Genomic DNA, 24,900 nt, shown 5'->3' with positions numbered 1-24,900 from the left:
CTCTAGTTTCTTTGACAGTTATACCAGAGAAAAAAAATCTCTAACCGAAGATTTAGGAGGATCATTGAGACTACCCCAAACAGTTATCTTGCAAATTCTATTGACATCCTCTAAATCCATGGTATACGATTTGTCATAGAGATCAAACAGTATATATGTATCACGGCCAACTAAAAATTTGAATCTACGAACAAAAAGAGGCAGTGAGAGCAACATACCGTTCATATTTATCAGAGATGAATTCTTCGAGTCCGATGTTGTGAACAAGTGTATCAAACTCGTCTTTGAAATCTGCCTCAATCATGAATTCATCAGAAGGCCATTCACATGGTTGTACCTATGCGTTCCTTGGTTGGTAAGGAACGGGCTCCCGATTCGCAAGACGGGGACCTCTCTTGCTTGAGGAACCACCATGATAGTTTCTCCTGAACATCTTCCTTTTCTGAAATTTTCAGTGACCCAAAGGAAAAGTGAACAAGGCTCAACTAAAATCGTAGCAACTACTCCCACAAGTTCCTAGAGGCCATATTGCGCATCAAAACTACTTGGGACCAGCTAAAATTAGCATGCAAAGCTCAAGAACATGGTCACCAAGGCATCAAAAATACGCGATGTATAAGGCACTAGAGCAAAAACTAATTGGACCAATGGAGTCACTTACCAAGGAGTAATTTCCCCAAAACAGTTTGGTGAATGGTGCTTTGCACAAGGAGATCAAAAATCCCAGCAAGAAGAGCAATCACACGGGTTTGAGCTGCAAAAAGATTTTTTCTGGAGGTAGGAGAAGCATATGGGAGCTAGAATGAGTGGAGGGGGTGCACGTGGGCCCCACAAGCCTGGTAGGCACGGCGAGGGGGGTGCCCGTGCCTCCAGGGCTTGTGGCCCACTTGTGTAGCCCCTAGACTAGCTCTTCGTCTCAGTATTTTTCAAAAATTCCAGAAAAAATCATACTTGATTTTCACGGCATTCAGAGAACTTCTATTTTCGGGGTACTTTTCCACGGGACGCTAAAAGCAGAAAACAGGGAAAACTAAACTAAATCTATCATTTTTCTTCTAAGCTACCGAAGGTGAAAGCTTGGAACAGAGGTTTGTGACTCCTCGATTCATCCATCTCATGGTCATCGAAAGAAATCCGTCAATGAGGTTGATCAAGTCTCCTTGACAAACTTTTTCGAATCGCAAAAGAAGACAGAGAATTTTCGAATAGTCATTAGGTTACCTCAACGGGGATGTGTATATCCCCAACAAGAAAATCATACTTCATCTTAACAGGAGGAATAGGGCATTCAAAGCTCCCAATAAGGATCGATGAAGTTTTTTTGATAACATTGATGCAATGTACTCGATATTGTTTCTTCGGAAAGTGCACCGTATGCTCATTACTGTTAACATGGAAAGTGACATTTGCTACGGCGACATAAATCTTCTATCGTCTCTTGAGCTTGCGTTGGTTTTTCCCTTGAAGAGGAAAGGGTGATGCAGCACAGGAGCAGTAAGTATTTCCCTCAGTTTGAGAACCAAGGTATCAATCTAGTAGAAGAATCTCGTCAAGTCCAGAGTACCTGGACAAACACAAAAGAGCTTGCACCCAACACTATAAAGGGGTTATCAATCCCTTCAAGATTGATTGCAAAGTGAGATCTGAAGGCAGAAAGTGCAACGAAGAAAAAGTGTAAGGCTGAAAATATGGTGTGAAGTAGACCCGGGGGCCATAGTGTTCACTAGAGGCTTCTCTCAAAATAGCAAATATTACGGTGGGTGAACAAATTACTGTCGAGCAATTGATAGAACCGCGCAAAGTCATGACAATATATAAGGCAATGATCATACATATAGGCATCACGTCCGAGACAAGTAGACCGATACTTTCGGCATCTACCACTATTACTCCACACATCGACCGCTATCCAGCATGCATCTAGTGTATTGAGTTCATGACAAACAGAGTAACGCCTTAAGCAAGATGACATCATGTAGAGGGATAAACTCAAACCAATGATGAAAACCCCATCTTTTTACCCTTGATGGCAACAACACGATGCGTGCCTCGCTACCGCTTCTGTCACTGGGTGAGGTCACCACACGGTATGAACCCAAAACCAAGCACTTCTCCCATTGCAAGAATCATAGATGAAGCTGGCCAAACAAAACCCACAACTCGAAGAGAATTACAAGGATATGATATCATGCATAAGAGAGATCAGAAGAAACTCAAATAAGATTCATAGATAATCTGATCATAAATCCACAATTCATCGGATCTCGACAAACACACCGCAAAAGAAGATTACATCGGATAGATCTCCATGAAGATCATGGAGAACTTTGTATTGAAGATCCAAGAGAGAGAAGAAGCCATCTAGCTACTAGCTATGGACCGTAGGTCTATGGTGAACTACTCCCGCATCATCGGAGAGGTCATGGTGTTGATGAAGAAGTCCTCCGTATCCGAACCCCCCCTCCGACAGGGCACCAGAACGTGGCCCAGATGGGATCTTGCGGAGACAGAAGCTTGCGGCGGCGGAAAAGTACTTTCGATGATCTCATGATTGTTTCTAGAATTATTGGGAATATATAGGCGAAAGACCTAGGGAAAAGGTGGCCCAGGGAGCCCACAAGCCTGGGAGGAGCGGGCCCCCTTGGACGCGGCTAGGGGTCTTGTGGGGTCCTTGGTGGCCCCCTGCCTTGGTTCTCAACTTTCCCGATATTTTTCTGTTTCAGAAAAAATCTTTTTGGAAGTTTCGTTCCGTTTGGACTCCGTTTAAAATCCTCCTCTGAAAGGGGTCTAAAACACAGAAAAAACAGGAACTGGCACTTGGCACTGAGTTAATAAGTTAGTCCCAAAAAGATATAAAAGGCATACAAAACATCCAAAGTTTGACAGGATAATAGCATGAAACCATAAAAAATTATAGATACGTTGGAGACGTATCAACATTGCCTTTGTTGCAATCTATAACATCCCCTGCAGTGTTTAAAAAGGGTCTTCCGAGGATGACCGCCATGGCATCATCCTCAGGAATATCCAGAATAACAAAGTCTGTTAAGATAGTAATGTTGGCAACCACAACAGGCACATCCTCGCAAATGCCGATAGGGAAAGGAGTTGATTTGTCGGCCATTTGCAAATAGATTTCAGTGGGTGTCAACTAATCCAGTTAAAGCCTATGATAAAGAGAGAGAGAGGCATACACTAACAATGGCTCCAAGGTCGCATAAAGCAGTTCTAACGTAGTTGCCTTTAATGCAGCAAGGTATAGTGGGCACTCCAGGATCACCCAGTTTCTTAGGAGTTCCACCCTTGAAGGTGTAGTTAGCAAGCATGGTGGAAATCTCAACCTCAGGTATCCTCCTCTTATTAGTAACAATATCCTTCATGTACTTAGCATACAAATAAATTTTGAGCATATTTGTCAAACACATTTGCAGAAAGATAGGTCTAATCATTTCAACAAATCGCTCAAAATCCTCATCATCCTTTTTCTTGGATGGTTTGGGAGGAAAGGGCATGGGTTTCTGAACCCATGGTTCCCTTTCTTTACCATGCTTCCAAGCAATGAAGTCATTCTTATCATATATCTTATTCTTAGGCTATGGGTTATCAAGATCAACAGGTTCAATCTCCACATCCTTATCATTGCTATGTTGAGCATCATCATGAACATCACTATTGATATTATCATTAGGCTCATGTTCATCACCTGATTGTGTTTCGGCATCAGAAGCAGAGACGTCGTTTGGACTCTCAGGTGTAGCAGCAACATAGTTGCTAGCGTGCAAGCTCCTATCATCTTTCTTCTTCTTCCTAGGATGACTAGGTGCATCAGTGCTAACTCGTTGAGAATCCTGTTCAATTCTCTTAGGATGACCATCAGGATACAAAGGTTCTTGGGTCATTCTACCGCCTCTAGTGATGACTCTGACAGAATTTTCATTCAACTCATTGAGCAAGTCATTCTAAGCCTTAAGTACTTGTTCTACCTGAGTAGTAACCATAGAGGCATGTTTACTCAGAAGTTTAAGATCATTGACATTTCTGTCCACACAAGCACTTAAATGACTAAGCATACGAGCATTCTGTTCCAATTGTCTGCTAACATAATCATTGAAACTTTGTTGTTTGGCAATAAAGTTATCAAATTCATCCAGGCATAAGCTAGCAGGTTTATAAAAAGTAATATCACTCTCATCGAATCTACGAAGAGAATTTACCTCTACTACCTGTATCGGGTTATCAAGACCATGGATCTCTTCGATAGGTGGTAGATTTTTGACATCTTCAGATTTAATGCCTTTCTCTTTCATAGATTTCTTAGCTTCTTGCATATCTTCAGGAATGAGGAATATAATACCTCTTTTCTTAGGAGTTGGCTTCGGAGGTGGTTCGGGAATAGTCCAAGCATTCTCATTGCACAAGATGTTATTCAATAGGATCTCAGCTTGTTCTACGGTTCATTCCCTAAAAACACAACTGGCACAACTATCTAGGTGGTCTCTAGAAGCATCGGTAAGTCCATTATCGAAGATATCAAGTATTTCATTCTTCTCAAGAGGGTGATCAGGCAAAGCATTTAGTAGTTGGATGAGCCTCCCCCAAACTTGTGGGAGACTCTCTTCTTTAGCTTGAGCAAAGTTGTATATTTCCTGCAAGGCAGCTTGCTTCTTATGGGCTGGGAAATATTTTTCGGAGAAGTAGTAGACCATATCCTGGGGGCTACGCACACAACCAGGAGCAAGAGAAGTCAACCAAGTCTTATCATCATCCTTTAGCGAGAAAGGAAATAGCTTAAGGATATAGTTGTGGCGGATCTTTTCATCACTCGTGAATAGGGTGGCTATATCGTGCAGTTTGGTAAGATGGGCTACAACCATTTCAGACTCATAACCGTGAAAAGGATCAGGTTCGACCAGAGTGATTAACTCAGGGTCGATAGAGAATTCATAATCCTTATCGGTCACAAAGATAGGCGAAGTAGCAAACTTCGGGTCGCATTTCATCCTAGCGTTCAAAGATTTTTCTTTCCACTTGAGCAGTAATTTCTCAACATCATAGCTATCCTTAAAAGCATGAAAGTCCTCAGTTATCTCTCCCTCCATAACATAATACTCAGGCATGTCAGGCAATTCATATCTAGGAGAGCTAGTTCCAGCAGGCAAAATAGCAGGTTCTACTTCAATAGTATCAACAGTTTTAGAAGTATCATCACATCTAGCAGCAACTCTAGCAATTTGTGCATCAAGGGCACCTAGTGGCAAAGCAGTATCAAGCATAGCATCATCATAAGCATCATGGGCAGCAAAAGTAGCATCATCAAGCACATGCGACATATCAAGATTTCTAGCAGGAGGTGGTGTCGCAAACTTACTCATAACTGAAGGTGAATCAAGTGCAGAGCTAGATGGCAGTTCCTTACTTGTCCTCGTAGTTGAGGGCAAGACTTTAGTTCTTGGATCGATTGGATTCCTCATAGTGACCAGCAGACGTAAATCCCAAGTGACTCAGAGAATATAGTTGTGCCTCCCCGGCAACGGCGCCAAAAAATAGTCTTGATAACCCACAAGTATAGGGGATCGCAACAGTTTTCGAGAGTATTCAACCAAAATTTATTGATTCGACTCAAGGGGAAGCCAAGGAATATTCTCAAGTATTAGCAACTGAGTTGTCAATTCAACCACACCTGAAACATTTAGTATTTGCAGCAAAGTATCAGTAGCAAAGTAGGGTGATAGCAATAGTAGCAACAGTAACTAGTAGTGACAGTAGTAGCAGCAAAGTAACATCAGTAGCAATAGAGTAACAGTAGCAGCAGTGACATCAGTAGAAGCAAAGTAACGTAGCAAGGACCAGTAGGAAAAACTTGTAGGCATTGGATCGGTGATGGATGATTATGCTGGATGCTATTCATCATGCAACAGTTATAACACAGAGAGATAAGTAACTAGATCCAGTTCATCAATCTAATGTAGGCATGTATTCCATATGTAGTCATACATGCTTAGGGAAAAGAACTTGCATGACATCTATTGTCCATCCCTCCTGTGGCAGCGGGGAACCTAACGAAAACTACGGGATATTAAGGTTCTCCTTTTAATAAAGAACCGGACCAACGCATTAACACTTGGTGAATACATGAACTCCTCATACTATGGTCATCTCCGGGAGTGGTTCCGGCTATTGTCACTCCGGGGTTGCCGGGTCATAACACATAGTAGGTGACTACAACTTGCAAGATAGGATCAAGAACACACATATATTGGCGACAACATAATAGGTTCAGATCTGAAATCATGGCACTCGGGCCCTAGTGACAAGCATTAAGCATGGCAAAGTAGTAGCAACATCAATCTCAGAACATAGTGGATACCAGGGATCAATCCCCGTCAAAACTAACTCGATTACATGATAGATCTCATCCAACCCAGCATCGTCCAGCAAGCCTACGGTGAGATTACTCACGAACGGTGAAGAGCATCATGGAATTGGCGATGAAGGAAGGTTGATGATGACGATGGCGATGATTTCCCCTCTCCGGAGCCCAGAACGGACTCCAGATCTGCCCTCTAGAGGAAGAACATGAGGTGGCGGCGCCTCCGTATCGTAAAACACGATGAACTCTTCTCCTTGATTTTTTTTGGAGAAAAGGGACTAAATAGACGTGAGATTGGAGGCGGTGGAGCGTTGTGGGCCCCACAAGCCTGCTAGGCGCGGCCAGGGGGGCGCCTGGTGGGCTTGTGGGCTCACAGCTCCACTTCCTCCATTAATTCTTGCGCCAGTATTTTTTATATATTCCACAAAAATTCTCCGTAAATTTTCAGGTCATTCCGAGAACTTTTATTTCTGCACAAAAACAACACCATGGCAATTCTGCTGAAAACATCGTTAGTCCGGGTTAGTTCCATTCAAATCATGCAAATTAGAGTCCAAAACAAGGGCAAAAGAGTTCGGAAAAGTAGATACGACGGAGACGTATCGGAGCTCTATAGCGTTTCCAATATTATATGTGGATGACATATTGTTGATTGGAAACAATACATAACTTTTGGAAAGCAATAAGATATATTTGAACAAGAGTTTTTCAGTGAAAGACCTCTGAGAAGCTGCTTACATATTAGGCATAAATATCTATAGGGATAGATCGAGACTCTTAATTGGACCTTCACACAACACATACCTTGAGAAGGTTTTGAAGAAGTGATGTCTACTACACAACCTTCTTCTTGTAGACTCATGTTGGGCCTCCAAGCGCAGAGTTTTGTAGGAGAGTAGCAAATTTCCCTCAAGTGGATGACATAAGATTTATCAATCCGTGGGAGGCGTAGGATGAAGATGGCCTCTCTCAAGCAACACTGCAATCAAATAACAAAGAGTCTCTTGTGTCCCAAACACACCCAATACAATGGTGCACTGTATAGGTGCACTTGTTCAACGAAGAGATGGTGACACAAGTGTAATATGGATGGTAGATATATGTTTTTGTAATATGAAAATATAAAAACAGCAAGCTAACAAATGGTAAAAGTGAGCACAAACGGTAATGCAATGCTTAGAAACAAGGCCTAGGGTTCATACTTTCACTAGTGCAAGTTCTCTCAACAATACTAACATAGTTGAATCATATATAAATCCCTCACGTGCGACAAAGAGTTCACTCCAAAGTCACAAATAGCGGAGAACAAATGAAGAAATTATTGTAGGGTACGAAACCACCTCAAATTTATCTTTTCCGATCAATCTTATGAGCTATCCCTATAAGTGTCACGAACAACCCTAGAGTTTGTACTAAAATAACACCTTAAGATACACATCAACCAAAACCCTAAAGTTACCTAGATACTCCAATGTCACCACAAGTACCCATGGGCTTGATTATATGATATTTATCACACAATTTCAGATTCATCATGTTCAATCCAACACAAAGAACTTCAAAGAGTGCCCCAAAGTTTCTACCGGAGAGTCAAGACGAAAATGTGTGCCAACCCCTATGCATAGATTCCCAAGTTCACGGAAGCCGCAAGTTGATCACCAAAACATACATCAAGATGATCAATAGAACATCCCATTGTTACCACAGATATCCCACTGCAAGACATACATCAAGTGTTCTCAAATCGTCTAAAGACTCAATCCAATAAGAAAACTTCAAAGGGATAACTGAATTCATCACAAGAAGATAGAGAGGGCAAAACTCCATATGATTCATCTATATTAATAAAGCTCACGTTACATCAAGATCGTGTCATCTCAAGAACACGAGAGAGAGAGAGAGAGAGAGATCAAACACATAGCTACTGGTACATACCCTCAGCCCCGAGGGCGAACTACTCCCTCCTCGTCATGGAGACCGTCGGGATGATGAAGATGGCCTTCGATGATGGTTGCCCCCTCCGATAGGGTGCCGGAACGGGCTCCTGATTGGTTTTTCATGGCTCTTGAGGCTTGCGACGGTGGAACTCCCGATCTAGGTTTCTTTTTGGAGGTTTCTTGATTTATAGGAATTTTTGGCGGCGGTCTGACGCCAAGGCGGTGCCCGAGGGGCCCACATGATAGGGGGCGCCCCTGGCTTGTGGCCAGGTGGTGGACCCCCTCTGGTTGATTCTTTCACCAATATTTTTTATATTTTCCAAAAATATTTTTCGTGCATTTTCAGATCATTCCGAGAACTTCTATTTCTGCACAAAAACAACACCACAATAGTTCTGCTGAAAACTGCGTTAGTCCGGGTTAGTTCTAATCAAATCATACCAAAATCATATAAAATTATTGTAAACATGGCATGAATACTTCATAAATTATAGATACGTTGGAGACGTATCAGCATACCCAAGCTTAATTCCTGCTCGTCCTCGAGTAGGTAAATGGTAAAAGAAATAATTTATGAAGTGTGAATGCTAGCAAGTGCACAAGTCTGATAAACGATATTTCCAATTACTATTTCTAGCATCAATATAAACCATAAACACTAGCTCATCTCACAAAACTTCTCATGATGAAATAAAAAGCTATTCACATGTTAAATTCTAGACCAAAAAGTTTCTTGAAAACTAACAAACCATAATCCTAGTCGTCGAACAATTGCAATTCATTTTATTTTCAGGAAGGGTCTATGTAAGAGCTTTGATTTAGCAAATTGCACATACTCAACTATCATATAGTCTTCCATGATTATTGACACTCAAAGCATATTTTAAGAACAAATAGCATCCACCGAGCACAGAGAAAGATAGGGGATTAATGTTTTGCCTCCCAACTTATTTATCATATAGATAATTGTCAACAATAATAATTCATGATCAAATATATTTGTGTGGATATATATGTCTAGATCATTCCCCAACACATGACGCTTGCTAAGAGAAAAAGGCAAAATATAGGAAGTGGTGAAGATCACCATGACTCTTGCATAAAGGTAAGTACTAGAAAGTTAAAGATAGGCCCTTCGTAGAGGGAAGCAGAGGTTGTCATGCGCTTTTTGTTTTTGGATGGGCAAATCCTTAATGCAAAGGAACGTCACGTTGTATTTCCCTTTGTGATAGCAACCTTTATTATGCAGTCCGTCGCTTTTATTTCTTTACCATCACAAGTTTGTACAACGCTTATTTTCCCTTACATTCTTGTTAGCATCCTTAGGATCGACACAACCTTCTAGTTGTATCACATATAACCTTTCCTCTAGGAAACCGTCGAGGAAAAAATATTTTGACATCCATCTGCAAGATGCAGCAACTGCTAACATAATTCCAACAGACTTTTAGCATTGCTACGAGTGAGAAAGTCTCATCGTAGTAAACTCTTTGAACTTGTTGGAAACCTCTTTCCAACAAGTCGAGCTTTTTAAATGGTGACATTCACCATCATCGTCTGTCTTCATTTTAAAGATCCATATGTACTCAATAGTCTTATGACCATCACGTAGTTCTTCCAAAGTCCATACTTCATTTTATACATGGATCCTCTCTCGGATTTCATGGCGTCCAGCCATTTGTCGGAATCCAGGCCCACCATCGCTTCTCCATAGCTCATAGGTTCATTGTTGTCCAACAACATTACCTCCAAGACAAGATTACCGTGCTACTCTGGAGCAGTGCGTATCCTTGTCAACCTACGAGGTTTGGTAGTGACTTGATCTGAAGCTTTATGATGACCATCCTTGGCTTCGACTTCAACTGGTGTAGGCACCACAGGAACAACTTCCTGCACCGTTCCACTCTGTGGTTGAAGTGTTGGTTCATTAAACTCATCAAGTTTCACCATCCTCCCACTCAATTCTTTCGAGAGAAACTCTTTCTCGAGAAAGGACCTATTTTCTGAAACAAACACTTTGCTTTCGGATCTGAGATAGGAGGTACACCCAACTATTTTGGGTATCCTATGAAGATGCATTTATCCGCTTTGGGTTCGATCTTATCAGGTCGAAACCTTTAGACATAAGCATCATAGCCCCAAATTTAAGAAACGAGAGATTAGGTTCTCCAAACCACAATTCATATGGTGTCATCTCAATGGAAATATTTGGTGCCCTATTTCAAGTGAATGTTGTTGTCTCCAATGCATAACCCCAAACCGATAGTGGTAATTCGATAAGAGACATCATAATATGAACCATTTCTAATAGGGTGCGGCTACGACGTTCGGACACACCATCACACTATGGTGTTCCAGGTGGCATTAGGTGTGAAACAATTTCCACATTGTCTTAAATGTATACCAAACTTGCAACTCAGATATTTACCTCCATGATCACATCGTAGACATATTATTCTCTTGTCACGACGATCTTCAACTTCACTCTGAAATTGCTTGAACCTTTCAATAATTCAGACTTGTGTTTCATTAAGTAAATATACCAGTATCTACTCAAATCATTTGCAAAGTAAGAACATAACGATATCCACTGTGTGCCTCAGCACTCATTGGACTGCATACATCAAAATGCATTACTTCCAATAAGTTACCTTTTCATTCCATGTCAATGGAAAACGAGGCCTTCAGTCATCTTGCCCATGTGGCATGATTTGCATGTCTCAAGTGATTCAAAATCAAGTGAGTCCAAACGATCCATCTGCATGGAGTTTCTTCATGCGTTTATACCAATAGGCATGGTTCGCATGTCTCAAACATTTCAAAAATGAGTGAGTCCAAAGATCCATCAGCATGGAGCTTCTTCATGCATTTTACACCAATATGACTCAAGTGTCAGTGCCACAAGTAAGCGATACTATCATTACTACTTTGCATATTTTGGCATCAATATTATGAACATGTGTATCACTACAATTGAGATTCAATGAACCATTCACATTGGTGCATGACCGTTGAAGGTATTATTCATGTAAACAGAATAACCTTTTACTCTCTGGCTTAAATGAATAAACGTATTGCAATAAAAACAATCCAATCATGTTCATGCTAACCGCAAACACCAAATAACAGTTATTTAGGTTCAACACTAATCCCGATGGTAGAGGGAGCATGCGATGTTGATCACATCAACCTTGGAAACACTTCCAACACATCGTCACCTCACCTTTAGCTAGTATCCGTTTATTTCTTAGCTTTTATTTCGAGTTACTAACACTTAGCAACCTGAACCAGTATCTAATACCCCGGTGCTACTAGGAGTACTAGTAAAGTACACTACAAAATCATGTATATCTAATATACTTTTGTCGACTTTGCCAGCCTTCTCATCTACCAAGTAACTAGGGTAGTTCCGCTTCAGTGACCGTTCCCCTCACAACAGAAGCACTTAGTCTCGGGTTCAGGTTCAACCTTGGGTTTCTTTACTAGAGTGGCAACTGGTTTGACTTATCATAAAGCATTCCTTTTAACCCTTACCCTTCTTGAAACTAGTGGTTCTACTAACCATCAACACTTGATGCTCCTACTTGATTTCTACCTTCCCGGTGTCAAACATCGCAAATAGCTCAAGGATCATCAACTCTATCCCTGACATGTTATAGTTCATCACGAAGCTCTGTAGCTTGGTGGCAGTGACTTTGGAGAACTATGTCAATCACTATCTTATCTGGAAGATCAACTGCCACTCAATTCAAGCAATTGTAGCACCCAGACAATCTGAGCACATGCTCAACGATTGAGCTTTTCTCCCTTACATTGTAGGTAAAGAATCATGTTGAAGGTCTCATACATCTCAACACGGGCGTGAGCCTGAAATCCCAATTTCATCTCTTGGAACATCTCATATGTCTCATGATGTTCATAACGTCTTCGGCGCCTTACTTCTAAGCCGTTTAAGCATTACACATTGAACTATCATGTAGTCACAAAAAACGTGTATGTCAGATGATCGCAACATCTACACACGACGCTCGGGGTTTTAGCACACCGAGCGCCGCATTAAGGACATACGCCTTCTATGCAGCAACGAGGACAATCCTCAGTTTACGGACCGAGTCCGCATAATTGCTACTATCAACTTTCAACTAAATTTTCTCTAGGAACATATCAAAAATAGTAGAGCTACAACGCAAGCTACAATATAATTTGCAAAGACATTTTGACTATGTTCATGACAATTGAGTTTAGCTAATCATATTACTAATAAACACCCACTCAAATAGACATCCCTCTAGTCATTCGAGTGGCGCATGATCCAAAACCACTAACTCAAGTCCGATCATCACGTGAGTTGAGTATAGTTTCAGTGGTGAACGTCTGCATGTTGATCATATCAACTATATCATTCATGCTCGACCTTTTGGTCTCTTGTGTTCCGAGGCCATGTATGTACATGCCAGGCTCGTCAATTTTAACCCGAGTGTTCCGCGTGTGCAACTATTTTGCACCCATTGTATGTGAACGTTGAGTTTATCGCACCCGATCATCACGTGGTGTCTTGAAACGACAAACTGTCGCAACGGTGCATAGTCGGGGAGAACACAATTTATCTTGAAATTTTAGTAAGAGATCACCTTATAATGCTACCGTCGTCCTAAGCAAAATAAGGTGCATAAAAGGATTAACATCACATGCAAATCATAAGTGACATGATATGGCCATGAACTTGTGCTTCTTGATCTCCATCACCAAAGCACCTGCATGATCTCCATCATCACCGGCGCCGCACCATGATCTCCATCATCGTGATACCATCAAGGTTCTCGTGCTATCTATGCTATTACTACTAAAGCTACAACCTAGCGATATAGTAAAAGCATCTGCAAGCACAAACGTTAGTTTTAAAGACAACCCTATGGCTCTTGTCGGTTGTCGTAGCATCGACGTGCAAGTCGATATTTAACTATCACAACATGATCATCTCATACATCCAATATGTCATATCATGTCTTTGGCCATATCACATCACATGCATACCCTGCAAAAACAAGTTAGACGTCCTCTAATTTATTCTTGTAATTTTTACGTGGCTACTATGGGTATCTAGTATGATCGCATCTTACTTACGCGAAGCCACAACGGTGATATGCAAATTGTTATTGAACCTTCTCCAAGGACCGTCTCGATCAAATCCAATTCAACTAAAGTTGAAGAAACAGACACCCGCCAGTCATCTTTATGCAACAAGTTGCATGTCAGTCGATGAAACTGGTCTCTCGTAAGCGTACGTAAAGTTGGTCTAGGCCGCTTCAATCCAACAATACCGCTGAATTAAGAAAAGACTAAGGAGGGCAGCAAATTGAACATCAACGCCCACAAAATCTTTTGTGTTCTACTCGAGATATCATCTACGTATGAACCTGGCTCATGATGCCACTCTTGGGGAACGTCGCATGGGAAACAAAAAATTTCCTACGCACACGCAATACCTATCCATGGTGAAGATCATCTACGAGAGGGGAGAGCGCATCTACGTACCCTTGTAGATCGCTAAGCGGAAGCATATATAACACGGTTGATGTAGTGGAACATCTTCGCAATCAGCACACGTACAACTCGATGATGATCACCGCCTTCTTGATCCAGGAAGAGGGGCGTAGAGGTAGATGAGTTCTCCAACACGGCGGATGGTGGTGGTGGTGGTGGAACTATTCCAGCAGGGCTTCGCCTAAGCACCGCTGAAACTAGACTAGAGGAGAAACAGATCTAGATGAAGTAGAGGGAGCACGTAGCAATTAGGGTTAGCCCTCACCTATAAAACCTCTAGTATATATAGGAGGAGGAGGGGAGTGGAGGCAGCCTTGGCCTCAACTCCAAGGAGGTTCGGCCGAGCCAACAAGGGAGGAATCCACCTCCCACAAGGAAGGTGGAATCCTATTAGGACACCTTCATAATTTGGCCATTTTTGCCTTTTCCTTTATCCTTTTCGCATGGGCCTTTGAGAGAGACTTTGGCCAGCCCACTAGGGGGTGGAACACCTCCTCTCATAGCCCATGAGCCTCTTGGGTCGTCACACCCATCCCGGTGGTCCCCCGACACCCTCCCGACACTCCCGGTACACTACCGATGAGCCCGAAACTTTTCCGGTGACCATAACAGGACTTCCTATGTATTAATCTGTATCTTCGGACCATTCAGGAGCTTCTCGTGACATCCTGGATCTCATCCGGGACTCTGAAGAACCTTCGTTCACTAGCACCTATAACTCAACTATACCGAGACGTCACTGAACCTTAAATATGCAGACCCTGCGTGTTCGAGAACTATGCAGACTCCTCGGTCAATAACCAATAGCGGGACCTGGATGCCCATATTGGATCCTACATATTCTACGAATATCTTTATCGGTTGAACCTCTATGTCAAGGATTTAGTTAATCCCGTATGATGTTTCCTTTGCCCTCCGGTATGTTGCTTGCCTGAGATTTGATCGTCGGTATCAACATACCTAGTTCAATCTCGTTACCGGCAAGTCTCTTTACTCGTTCCTTAATACAAGATCCCGTGGCTAACTCCTTAGTCACATTTCTTGAAAGGCTTATTGTGATGTTGTATTACCGCGTGGGCCCCGAGATACCTCTCCATCATACGGAGTGACAAATCCAAGTCTTGATCCATGCCAACCCAACACACACCTTCAGAGATACCTGTAGAGCACCTTTATAGTCACCCAGTTACGTTGTGACGTTTGATTCACACAGGCTATTCCTCCAGTGTCCGGTAGTTGCATGATCTCATGGTCATAGGAACAGATACATTGACACGTAGAAAACCGTAGCAATAAACTGACACGATCATATTCTATGTTCATAGTTTGGGTCTTGTCCATCACATCATTCTCCTATTGATGTGGTCCCGTTATCGAGTAACAAAACTTGTCTATGGCTAGGAAACCTTAACCATCTTTGATCAACGAGCTAGTTAACTAGAGGCTTACTAGGGACAATGTTTTGTCTATGTATCCACACATGTATTTGAGTTTCCAATCAATACAATTATAGTATGGATAATAAACGATTATCATGAACAAGGAAATATAATAGTAACCAATTTATTATTGCCTCTAGGGCATATTTTGAACACACGCCCTGTTGGCTTGTGGCCCACGGGTGCCTCCCCTCCGGTGGTTTTTCGCTCCAATATTGCTTATTTCCTCTAGAAAAAATTATAAAAAATTCTTGGGCGATTCCGAGAACTTTCATTTTCTACACAAAATCATATAAAAGTATTGTAAATATAGGTAGACATGGCATGAATACTTCATAAATTATCAATACATTGGAGACGTATTTGAAAACCTCAACAATCTTTTCACAAAAGTCATAGAATATAGCACTCATACATCTTAGAAAGGTACTAGGTGCATTACATAACCCAAAAGACATACATCTATAAGCATATGTTCCAAAAGGGCATGTGAAAGTTGTTTTTCTCTTGGTCCTCTTTTCACACATGTATTTGGGAGAACCCAGAATATCCATCAAGGAAACAAAACTGTGTGTGCTTAGATAGCCTTTCTAACATTTGATCAGTAAAAGGCAAGGGGTAATGATCCTTTCTAGTATCTTTGTTTAATTTCCTAAATAAATTACCATCCTATAACCAGTTAGGATTCTTTGTGGGATAAGTTCATTTTTATCATTAGGAAGAACAATTGTTCCTCCTTTCTTAGGAACATAATGAACATGACTTACCCATCTACTATCAGCAACAGGATAAATTATACGTGCCTCCAGAAGCTCTAGTATTTCAGTTCTTACCACTTACTTCATCTTATAATTTAAACAATGTTGATAATCAATGACAAGTTTAGCCTCTGGTTCCATATTAATCGTGTGCTCACATAGAGTGCGGCTTATGCCCTTAAGATCATAAAAAGTATATCCAATAGCATCCATGTGCTTCTTGAGAGTTTTAAGTAATTTGTTTTCTTCATGACCCGAAAGGTTTTTTTTTTGACCGGCTACTGTAGGGAAAAGCCCCCACAACCTTTTTTATTTTATTCCCATATGCAAGAGTAATATGTACAAGAAGAGGTTAGAATGTACAAAGGGGATAGGTAGCTATGGATACAAACCTCAAGGAGGCAAAAAGGAAATCCATTTAAGGAGATCATCCCTGAAACTAGCCTTAATCCTATGAGCTAACAGGGAAATGTCATGGATGAAGCCGGATCTCCATTTTCTGAACCTTGGCTGCTCTTGACGAAACACCTTGGCATTTTTGACAGTCCAGATGTTCCAACATGCAGTGAAGACCACCTCAGCAAAAAAGGGGTTGTGGAAGTCTCTCTTAGCAGCTAAAGCAGCGCTCCACATGGATTGACCCTGCCATGTGATCTGCAGGTAGGTCCAAACCCTGGTGCTGAAAAGACAGTTGAAAAATAAGTGATCTCTGTCTTCTTTAACACTGGCATGGCACCCGAAAGGTTAGCAGTGACAATAATAGGATGTATCTTCTTTTCATCAGGATAAGCATATTTCAAAGTATTTGGTAATTTCTTTAGATCAACACGTAATCTCCCTTAGGTGGAGGAGGATCCCCTAAGATATGAACTGGTAAGTTGTGTTTAAGAATAGTTGTTTGCCTAAGAAATATATCATCTATCTCATTTATGTATATCATTTTCACGATCTAGCAAACATTGTTCTAATGGATCGGTAGGAGGCATGACAATAGAAGCAAGACCAATTATTTCATCTATACAAGGTAATTCTTTATCATGTTGTTGTCTACCAAACTTAGAGAAATTAAATTCATGAGACACATGACCAAAGCCTACTTTGACCTTCTCTTTAACACAACCAATTTCAGCATTAACAATATTCAAGAAAGGTCTACCAAATATAATGGTACAAAAGTTATCTTGTTCTAAACCAAGTACTAAAAAAAATCAGTAGGGTACTTAATTTTTTCACACAAGACTTCAACATCTCTAACAATCCCAAGTGGTGAAATAGTCTCTCTGTTTGCAAGTTTAATGGTGACATCAATATATTCCATCTCAAAGGGTGCTATGTCATTCATAATTTCTTGATATGAAGTAAAAGGTATAACACTAACACTAGCACCCATGTCATACAAGCCATTATAACAATGATATCCAATATTAATAGAAACAACAAGCATGTGAATAACTGGTTTATTTTTGTCTAACTTATCCTAATGGTTTCTAACCTGTTTTGCAATTCTAGCACCTTCATCGCCAAAGTAAATAACCTCACCATCAATGTTATCAACTAGGATACTTTAACCATAGCAATATTAGGCTCAACATTTATTTGTTCAGAGGGTTTAGGTGTTCTAATATAACTTTATTAATCACAGTTGCACCTTTAGCACGTTCCTTGATCCTAACAGGAAAAGGAGGTTTCACAATAGAAGCAGTAGGTACAACTGGATTAACATGATAAACAATTGTTTCCTCTTTAACTTTAACATGTTCCTCTAATGGTTTTTCAATAAGTGGATGCTATTTAAACCACTTCTCCTTAGGTTGATCAACATGAGTAGCAAATGATTCACAGAAATAAGCTACTATCTCAGAGTCAAGCCCATATTTATTGCTAAATTCATGGAAAGTATCAATCTCCATAAGAGATTTATCATAATCGAACTTAAGATTTATACCTCACTCTTTACCTTTGTCACATTCCCAATCTTCAGAGTTGCATTTAATTATGTCCAGAAGATCCCATTTGAATTCAATATCCCACTTCATGTAGGAACTAGTAAAAGAAGAATCGAGTAGTAAATGATCATCATGAGAAAGCCGAGCATAATTTTTTTTGTATAATCATTTTTCTTGAGAGATCATGGTTGGGGCAAGTGTGCATCATAGATTTAAGCCTCCTCCAAGCTTGAGTGATAGTTTCTCCTTCACGAGGCCAACAATTATATATAAAGTTCCGATCACGATGGACTAGATGCATAAGATAAAACTGTTCATGAAATTCTAGCTTCAAGTTGTTGGGTTCTACCGTACGTGCATCATGTGCAAATTAAAATTTTGCTATGCGCAGAACAACCAAGAACATGCTATGGAGATGGGTCACACATCGTTACCACTAGACACATAGTGTCGTGTAGCAGAAGTATAGTTTTGGCAGTGCGTCCGCGGGGTCCATCTCCTCCTCGTCCGATCTCCCTCGAACAGCCGGTCGCTGGATCCCACGTGCAGGTTCACCGGAGTGGCACAAGTGCACCGCCCCTAATGGTATCCGCGCATGCAGGAGGAACACCGTGTGACAGACTGCTAGGTCTGATCACAGAGTCAACGACGAGTGAAGATGGCTAGTTCCAACACATGCAAAGCCCTAATGATGGTACCGAAGTGATCAAGTGAACAAGTGTGACACACCTCTACTGTTTATAGGCATCCGCCGCGGGATCAACTCTTGGGCCTCGCACGGATCCTAAAGCCCATGTGTTCCTTCCCTTAAGCGCATGACCCCTTAGGTTCTCGTTCACTTGGTCGCAGGTGAGATCATATCTTGCTCGACTAGGTATTAGCGACCTCTAGCAAAGCAATCCCACTCCAAGTGCCCGATGAAGCTTGTTAAGCGAACCTGTAGTTCGTACTTGTGTTCCCTTTGCCACACGATATATGTTTTCATGCTCAAGACGACATGGTCATCCTTGTAGCAGCACGACTTCTTTCTCATTCCACTGAATCCAACCAACACATTGGATTATCTCATAATCCTCCTCGCATGGCCATGCTTATCCAAGTCGGATCACCTGAGGGGCCCAGAGTGTATCTCTCCTGATCGGAGGGGCAAATCTCATCTTGCTCGACCATGTCTCATAGCATGGGACTGGACAAGCCCAAAACCTACCTTTGTAACTACCCAGTCACGGAGTAGCATTTGGTCAGCCCAAAGCAGGTATGTCACCATCCCGAGCACATGCATGAGCTCAGGTATTAGGACATAGAATGTATGTTGTACTAGAGACTCATAGATGACATATCACTGCGTCTCATAGTTGGATTTGTGCAACTCACACCTTATCTCGACTTGGATTCGATTACGCTGAATCCAACCAGATATTTCTGAGTCCATATTATCCGGCTAGCATCCAATGCTACATGGTCAGTGAGACCGGACCATCTTTTGTGTCATATGCTAGTCTGACTGACTCCGTGTCCACACATCCCTTTTAACTAGGGGCCATTCAGGACAATCATCATACAATGCATAGTCTTAAAAACAATTCACATACTTGCTAATACACATCAATGATAATGTGCAAGGACTATATTTATTCAGAAAAACATAGGAAATATCATCATACATGACTGCCTCTAGGGCATATCTCCAAAACAAGTGATTCTAGTCCCATGATTCAATATCATCCAATAGCATGTACCATATCAATGCCTTTCCCTTCAAAGATAAAGGGAAAACCACCTTATTAACTTTTTCTCCGTATAAACCTGCAAGTTTAAATAATCCACAAATCTCATCGACATATATCAAGTGGTAATCAGGATGAGTTATACCATCATAAGGATTAGCTAGTAGTTCCTCTACCATACCAAAAGGAATCTCATAATAAATTTTTTCTGTCGGTTCAGTAAGTTTTGTAGGTTCAATAGGTTGAGATAAAACCTTTTCCACTTCCGTTTGAGGCGAAGATGCCCCGAACAAGCCACTCAAAGGGTGGTCGTCTATAGTAACAAGAAATAGTAAATTTCAGCACGCATCGAAAATGTTTCCTGACCAATTTCCACTTACCAAAGACGCTTCACTCCCCAAAAATGGTGTCAGAAAAGGGTCTTGATGACCCACAAGTATAGGGGATCAACCGTAGTCCTTTTGATAAGTAAGAGTGTTGAACACAACGAGGAGAAGAAGGAACTGATAAGTAGTTTTAGCAAGGTATTCTCCGCAACCGCTGCGAGTAACGATGATAGATACTTGGTAGTAAGATAATTCGTAACGAGTGACAATACTAGCAAGTGTGCAACAAGATATCCTAATCCTTTTTATAGGAAGGAACATGCCTGAAAGTACTCTTATATGAAGGAAGCACTCCCAAGCACAGATGGCAATTTCTGTCTAGTCATGTTCATCATGTTGAGTTGATTTGTGTTTGTTACTTCGATAATTTGATATGTGGGTGGACCGGTGCTAAGGTGTTATTCTTAATTGAACAAGCAACCCACTTATGATCACCCCTTCTTGCAAGCATATACAACTATGAAAGAAGAATTAAGATAAATCCAATCATAGCATGAAATGTGTGGATCCAAATTAGCCCCGTATGAAGTAACGTATAAACTGAGGTTGAAGATTCTGGCACTCTTGCAACCCATCATCTACTTGTTACTCCACAATGCCTCCCCTTAGTACCATGACATGGTGAAGTGCTGTGTAGTAAACATTCACATGACACCACTAAGAGAAGCAACATCATACACATCATCAAAATATCGAACGAATACCAACTTCACATGATTACTTATAACAAGACTTCTCTCATGTCCTCGGGAACAATAGTAACTACTCACACATCGTCAACATGTTCAAGATAAGAGGTGTAATAATGATAATTAATGATTTGAACATAATGTCCCCCACCGAGTAAACCAACTAGTTCCAACTACGAGATGTAAGCAACACTACTAGTGACCCATAGGTACCAATCTAAGGTTTTGAGACAAAGATTGAATACAAGAGTTGAACTAGGGTTTTAGATGAGATGGTTTTGGTGAAGATGTTGATGAATATTGGTCCTCCCACGAAGGAGAACACATTGGTGAGGAAGATAGCTTCGATTTCCCCCTCCCGGAGGGAAGTTTCCTCGGCAGAATCTCTTTGTCGTAGAGAAAAAGGGCCACTACCCTGGTTTCCACCTCGAGACGATGGTTCTTCGTCCCAAGAGTATACATATGATTTTTTTCTAGGGTAAAATACACCACATAGGAGAAGGGGGGGGGTCAAGAGACCTGCTGGCCCAATAATTCTTATATATTCTATAAAAATTCTTTGTGAAGTTTTAGATCATTTTGAATCAAGTGAATTTTCAGCCATATTCTTGGTTTTTAGGTTCAGAATTCCAGTTTCCAGTAATTTCCCTCTTTGTGATGTACCTTGCATATTCAGAGAGAAAAGTGATAACAATTGTATCATAATGAGGAATAATGGACAAGAATAAAATAAATATCAATAATAATTCATGATGCAAAATGGACGTATCGTCCACCACACGCACAAGCTAACGAGCTGGCTCCACTCTAATAATAGTCTTCTTCATTATGTAGCTAATAATTTTTGAATTCGTGAAGTGAGTAAGCCAGACAACGTGATTTCTACAAGTCTTTGTTATCGCATAACATTCTTGCTCCCCGAACCAACACAAATGTTATTGCACTCTTTGTTAACAATAAGAGAAATAAGCTTGAGAAGAGGTTTCGCCTGTAGTTGTGCACACATGATTGAGATCATAAGATAAGTAATTTAACATTGGTATGAAATAACATCATATATTGTTTGTAAACAAATAAGTGGGTGTTGCATCCTTGTGACACCACAATCGACTACGGTTGAGCCGAGGATTGAATCATACAACATTGGCCCCATTTAATCTCACGAGTTTGCCTCAGTTATTAAGGATAAACTATACCAACAAATTATTGTTTGATGACTACATCATTGGCTTCCACTCGGTATTTGTTCCGGCTATCATACTAGACTTGGCGGCACTAATATTCAATGTATCCTTCCAATCTCCCTCGTTCATTACATCTCCTTGTACCTATCTTCAATGCCTCGTGTATTGGCGAGTCTTGTGACTAAAATAGAGACAAGGGACAAATACTTGTGCAAATACATATAAAAGAATCATACCATCTATCCTAGCTTGCACGTACAAGGAGTTGTGAGGCTACACCTCGACCCTTAGCCAAGGGTATTACCCGCACATAGCGGTTGAATCACAAGAAGACACTGTATGAAAGGTTTACTTGAATATGAATGTGTAATAATCCTACAATGTCTCTAATCACCATGGAATATTGATTACAATTATATTAATCTAATGAAGATGATGTTTATGGTGATGGGGATTGAGGGAGTCTCGGACTAAGGGGTCCTCTGGCCGCCGACCTATCTCTACGGGCCGGACTCATGGGCCACCTCGGACAGTCGATGACATATACGAGGAAGATTCCACAAGACTTGTTGATCAAGACAAGGACTCCTCTGCACCAAAGTAGCCGTCTAGGACTCTTGTTATCCTAGGCCTATGGTGTAGTATATAAACCGAGGCCAGGCTAGTCAATAGACAATCTCATAGTCATATGATCATTACTATTAGGGTTTAGACCACAACATCCGATCTCGGGGTAGATCAACTCTGTATTCAATACTCCATCATCAATATAAACAAGAGCAGGACGTAGGGTTTTACCTCCATCAAGAGGGACCGAACCTGGGTAAATATCGTCTCCCTGTCTCCTGTTACTCATCAATCCAAGATCCACAGTTGGGACCCCCTACATGAGATCCGCAGATTTTGACACCGACATTGGTGCTTTCACTAAGAGTTTCACTGGGGGTTTGCCAAAGGATTGATAGCTCGTCTGCTTATTGGCAATAATTTTTTTCTGTACGTCGAACTTGTATTCGTTATCCCCATCTCCCCGAGCATCATGTTCCTGATTGTTTCGCATAAATTGTGCAGGATTTAAACTACAATAACCCGGCAAAATCTCATCACGTTCCAATGGAGAAAACTTTGGTGATCTTGGATATACCGGAGCCCTGTCAAATATGGACGGGAATTCAGGTGATTTTAGGGCGAGGTGTACATTATCTAGCTTGGACATGCGCTGGAAAACCCCACCGTTCATCAGGTGAGGAATTCCTGTATCGATCATCCCTCAACATTTCATCTCGATCCGACCGTTCAAACTTCGAGAAACGTCTCATGAGTGCATCGATTTTTCGGATGTGTTTCTTCGCAAAAATGAATCCAACCCGAGTTCATCTCTATTCATGAACGGGGTTTTGGACATCTTTTTGAAGTAATTTTTTAAGGTATTATGTGTTTTTCTAAAACACATGCCCATAAATTTTAAGCCTTCTCCAAGGCAATCTTCACCATCGCGCCGGTGTCAAACTGGCCCGCAACGTTGCTCCACGACTTCCGAGTTGTGCCGGCATTGACTACACCGTCGATCTATCGCGCCAACGACAACCATCTTGGATCATCATCTCGGTCAGTCGACCAAGAGTTCACCATCTCGAGCGCCTAATAATCATTAAGACAACATCGTGACCCACAGGTTGCAGGGGTCGGGCGCATTGTTGCTTCATCAAGCCAGCATTGATCGCGTCACAAAATCCTACGTGCGTCGGCATCATCGCATCGTCACTTTCTTCAAACCAACGTTTAACATGCCGACCTGCTTTGACACGTTGGCTAGCATGGGGGATCCAAAGTCACCATACCGACCTGCTCTGTCAACTCGGCTAGACCGGGGCTTCGTCATCTTTTCATCAACCTGCTCCGAGGACTTCGGCGTCACCAGCCAACTTCATCATAGTAGCTGGACCGGGGGCTTCGCCTTGCCGCATCGACCGTGCTGCATCACCACTTCATCAAGCCGAGCTCTCCGCATGGGCACCTCGGGACCGGCTTGAGGGCGGGACCTTAACCTACTACAAGCTCGCCCCACGTCACATCGAGCATATTAACCAGCTAAGTCGCTTTCATGTTCAACCTTTTTTAAATTTTTATTTTTTTTGCAGTTCAACCAATCATTATATTTTTGTTACACAAAAAAATTGTTTGTTAAAAACTTAGATTGCTAGAAATGTTGTTTGTTAAAAACAATTCCTTTACCCATGTTACATGGGTCTGTTAAATTTAAATGTAGCGTTTAATAATAATAATTTCCTTCTTGGTCGTTGCATAGTCTTTTTCTACCGATCCTTTCTCGACTTGAGTGTTTGGTCAATAGCCGAATTGCCTAGTTTCTTTCTAAAGATGCTCGATTTAGTTTGCTAAAATGGCGTTGGAGGAACACTCCACCTTCGGGATATGGAGGTTGAAGCCGAAGGCTGGCCCGCTCAAAATCTTGATATCAGATGTGTCATGTTAAAGCATGACGGAAGCACAAACTAATTTTAAGACAGTTTTTCAGATTGGCACCAAGAAACATGATTTAGTTCGAACGTAAAGTTTTTGCTAAAGATTTTTGGTTTTCCGTGCTTTAGACAACATTAACCTATTTTATGTTTTTTATCAGGAGGCGGGACATCCTCTTGTTCGAGGTGTTCTGTGTGTTGGTTCTGCTCGGAAAATACGTTCCGACCCACAGTTTGGCATCTTCTCTGCCAAGCTCCACCTCGGTGTTGTCAAAAGACACCTAAAGCATGAAATAGTTCCCGAGGAGATACGACCCTAGGAACGGCCATGTTGCCCAATGATGATCCACAAGTGTAGGGGATCGCGATAGTCTTCACGGATAGTATTTCACCGTAATATATTTATTCGACACAAGGGGAGCCAAAGAATATTTATTGGT

The sequence above is a fragment of the Hordeum vulgare genome, chromosome 3H (assembly GCF_904849725.1).
Source record: "Hordeum vulgare subsp. vulgare chromosome 3H, MorexV3_pseudomolecules_assembly, whole genome shotgun sequence".
In the NCBI taxonomy this organism is placed as follows: Eukaryota; Viridiplantae; Streptophyta; class Magnoliopsida; order Poales; family Poaceae; genus Hordeum; species Hordeum vulgare.
This window is presented reverse-complemented; position numbering follows the sequence as displayed.